We start from the raw sequence: 4619 nt of genomic DNA on the forward strand, positions 1-4619 counted from the left end.
CCATCTTAACTGCTCTCCTGGGATAGAATGTTATACACAACGTAGCTTAGGACTCCAGGATGTCATAATACAAACCAGAATTCCTAATAACCAACCTCTCATCCACAAACTGTCTAGTTCTCTTGTCAGTAACCAAGAGGTTTGGCAATTGAGGAAACATTACCCTAAAACAAAAGCACTCTATTTTCTCTTCAGAATGAAAATAGGCAAACTCTTATTTTATGATCCATCAAACAAACAAACAAAAGATATGTATTAGAACACAGATTTTGGATGCCTCAGTCGGTTAAATATCTGACTTTGGCTCTGGTCATGATCTCACCATTCATGAGTTGGAGCCCCATGTCAGGCTCTGTGCTGACAGCTCAGGGCCTAGAGCCTGCTTCAGATTCTGTCTCCCTCTCTCTCTGCCCCTCTCCCGCTCATGCTCTATCTCTGTCAAAACAAAAAACATTAAAAAAAAAAAAAAAACACAGATTCTAATAGCAGTATCGGGGGAAATGATATAAAATGGAGAAATTTAACACAAAGAGAAACAATGAGTGCCATAGGTTTTAACGTCTCCATACTAACCAGGAAAACACTTTGAAAGAAATAGAGCCCACAAACCACAGGCAGCTAATCTCTGCTGAAGAATTCCAACTGCATATCAAGAGCCCACCTGTTATAAAATTGAATCTAGACAAGTGTTTTTAGTTTTTGTTTGTTTTTGGTTTTCACTGCTCTTTTTAAAAAAATCTAAATCACTTTTCTGGTGGTACTTGGACTAATCTCCAGAATAGTAATAGCCCACAGGGTAAACTAATGAATTTGCCTATTAGAAAGCAAGAAAAATTCAAAATGAAGAATTAAAGGAAACGACAATTTCATCATTATGTGAAGTTCTGCCAGGATGATTTAGCCATTCCATTGCCACCAAGCTGCTTAGGGTGTTGTTTGAACGCAATTTAAAAAGACGAAAAACAAACCTGGGAAAGATTTCCATTTGTCCTTAAAGAGTTGAAGATAAAAATTACAAATCAGTTATAAAATTGGTAGCAATGATCCTTAGAATCTCCAGGTTGCTCTTCTCTGTTTTCTCCCGTTAGTTATCAGGCCACAGAACTGGCTGTGATATGTCTGGAGTCCATCAAAATGGCAGCAAAACTATTTCCCATCCCGCGTGTTCTTTTTACTACGTGAGTTTAACTCTCCTCCTCCCAAGAAATGAATGTATTCTTGAATCTAGGCATGCTTATGACTACAGCAAAAGTGATTTTTTTCAGTCTTCATAGTAAAAGGTGATGCAGCTTCCACCTAATTTTCTTGGGGTGTTTACTATTGGAACTCAGCCAGCAAGCCAGCCATGCAGAAACCTGAGTTTGTATGGGTATTTGGTGTTTTGTCAGCCTAAACTGGGGTTTCAGCCAAAAGGAACCATCAGCCACCACATACGAGTGAACAAACCTTTGAATGATTCCAGCCCCCAACTGGCACAGCCTTCCAGGCTTCCAGACTGAGGCCCCAGGCACTGTAGAGTAGAGACATCCCCACTAGGCTCTTTCTGTATTCCTGACTTAACAGTTCTGGGGCATAAGAAAATGGTTGTTGTTTTATATCTTTAAGTTCAGGGTGGTTTGTTAAACAACAGTGATAACAGGAGCATTAATCATGGTTAACCCTCCAGCTGTCATTTGAATCCCATGTGTTTTACCTCCTTGGAGACCCCATTCATTGGTTCATTCAATAAATATTTATTTATCACACGTGAGACACTGTTCTAGGCTTTGGAAATACAGTGGTGAATGAGACAAGTTTCCTGCCACACTGAAACTTCCATTCTGTTAGATGGTACTAAGTGCCACAGAGAAAATTAATATGGGTGGGTTGATAAGGAGTGATTGGGAGGCTACCTTGATTGAGGGTGATTGAGGTTGGTTTTTCAGTGGAGGTAATTTATAAGCTAAGACCTGAATGATGAGAATTAGCTGTGGGAAAGTCTGACAGGAAAGCATCCTAAGTAAAGGGTGGAAGAAATACTAAGGCTCTAAAAGGAGAGGGAGCTCAGCATGGCTAAACAACAAACAAAAGGCCAGGGCTAGATCTTGCAGGGCTTTGTAGACTAGGATATGGAGTTTAAATTTTACTCCAAGAGAAATGGGAAGCTATCCATTGTAGGCAGCCTCTAGGATGCCTCCCAATGGTCCTGTCCTATAGGAATCCCTTCCCTTTGAATGTGGAATGGATTTATGGACTCATTTCTTACAAATAGAATATGGTAAAAAGTAATACAAATGGTAAAAGTGACTGGGTGTCACTTCCAAAGTTAGGCTGTAAAAGAGTTGAACAGACATTTCATCAAAAGTGTACAAATGAAAAAACAAGTACATGAAAGGTGAGCAGTGTTATTACTCATTAAGAAAATGCAAATTAAAAATACCATGGGGATACTATAACACAACTATCAGAATGTCTGAAATTAGAAAGACTGACCATACCAAGTGTTGGAAAGGATGTGAGACAACTGGAGCTCACATACACTGCTAACAGGAATGTAAAATAATATAGCCACTTTGGAAAACAATTTGGCAGTTTCTAAAAACCTATCACATAACCCAGACATTCCTCTGCTAGGTATTTACCCAAGAGAAATGGAAGCATGTGTCTATCTGAAGACCTATACCTAAATGTTGATAGCACTTAATGTCCACCACTAGGTGAATGGATAAACAAATTGTGTATGTCCATAGGACCGAAGACTGTCACACATGCAACAACGTCAGTGACTCTCAACTATCCTGAGGGAAGGAAGCCAAGAAAAGAGAAGTACATAGTGTACAATTACTTTTATATAAAATTCTAAAAGATGCACACTAAGCTTTAGTGACTTGAAAGCAAATCAGTGATTGCCTAATGATGGTGGGGTGGCAGGGAAGGATTATGAAGGGGCAATAGAAAATGTTCGGGGAGTGATTATGTTCATTGTCTTGATTGTCATAATGGTTATGAGAGTTATATTCATTTGAGAAGTCACAACTTATCCCACTGTACACTTAAAATATGTCTGGTGCATTTCATGTTGGTTATACCCCCAGTGAAGCTGTTAAATGTACCCCATCTAGCTTCCACCCTTTACTGGGTCTTCAAGGATAAACTTCCTGAAAGACTTATCCACACCCTATTAATCCACATCTTCACCACTCTCACCAGTGCCACAAACCCTCTCATATTTGTCACACCCAAGATGCAGGTTTTAGTGTCTCTCCTCCCTGCTGCCTCTGACCTTGTGACCACTTCCTCCTCCTTAAAACTCTTTGCTAATGTAAGTCCCATGCTACCAATCTCTTCAGGATTTTCATCTCTGGAGACTTTTGCTCTAAGGCTAGAATTAGAGCCAGGGTAAGGACCTTACCATCTGGATGTCCCAAAGGTTTCTCAGGTTCAATTTGTCCAAAGCTGAAGTTAATTTTCCTTCCCCCAACCCACTCTTCCTTTTTTAAAATTCCCACTGTTTAATGGCATCATCGTCCACCTAGTTGCCCAAGCCAAAAACCAAGTATTCATTCCCACTGTTCTTTGTCCTCAACCCAACAGCCTAAATACCTTCTTCTCTGGACACTCTCCCTCTTTCCACCCTTTCAACACCTCCCCACACAGCCAGAATTGCCTCCATTGCCATTGTCCATGTCCTTGAGCGAACTACTATAACAGCTCCTAAAAGGTTTCCCTATCCCTGTCTAATCTGTCCTTTCCTTCTAACTGCTGTCAGAGAGCTTTCTTCCTTAAAAAATCTAATTTTTCGGGGCACCTGGGTGGCTCAGTAGGTTAAGCATCCAACTTCGGCTCAGTTCACCATCTCATGGTTCCTTGAGTTCAAGCCCCACGTCAGGCTCTGTGCTGACAGCTTGGAGCCGGGAGCCTGCTTTGGATTCTCTGTCTTCCTCTCTCTCTACTCCTTCCCCCCTCTCCATTTCTCTCTCTCTCTCTCTCTCTCAAAAGTAAATATTAAAAAAATCTAATTTTCTTCCTTCACTTGGAGTGATGATGTGGAAAACACTAATGTCATTGTACAAAAACTAGAAGTGTTCAGTTCCACACTTGTCGGGCCTCTCAGCTCACATATGGTCCTTCCACCATGTTGGGATCACCGGAGGGTATTGGGGAGAGTATTGTGGGGGGCCACGTGGAAGCATGCCCAGTATCTCTGCCTAGAATTGACAGTGGTGTGTGGTCACAGTGGCAGTGGTGTGCGATGAAAGTATAAATGACAGATTTAGCCCAACTCCTGCCAAGTGGTAGGAACTTGGGAAGCAGAATGATGATTAGTGGAAGGTTAGTCCCCCAAAAAAATGTAAAGGAGAGGATAGGCTGATATTTCAACCAAAGTTATTGGGAATAATGATCACCAAAAAAGAAACCTATGATGATTAATTTTGTGTGTTAGTTGCCTAGGTCATGGTGCCCAGATAGTTGATCAAACATTATTCTAGATGTTTCTTTGAAGGTGTTTTTTGTCTGAGATTAACATTCAAATCCGTGAACTTTGAGTAAAGCAAATTCCTCCCCATAATGTGAGTGGGGCTCATTCAATCAGTTGGAGCCTTTAACAGAACAAAGACTGACCTCCCCTACTCAAGAAG

The sequence above is a fragment of the Acinonyx jubatus genome, chromosome B3 (genome assembly GCF_027475565.1).
Source record: "Acinonyx jubatus isolate Ajub_Pintada_27869175 chromosome B3, VMU_Ajub_asm_v1.0, whole genome shotgun sequence".
Classification (NCBI taxonomy): Eukaryota; Metazoa; Chordata; class Mammalia; order Carnivora; family Felidae; genus Acinonyx; species Acinonyx jubatus.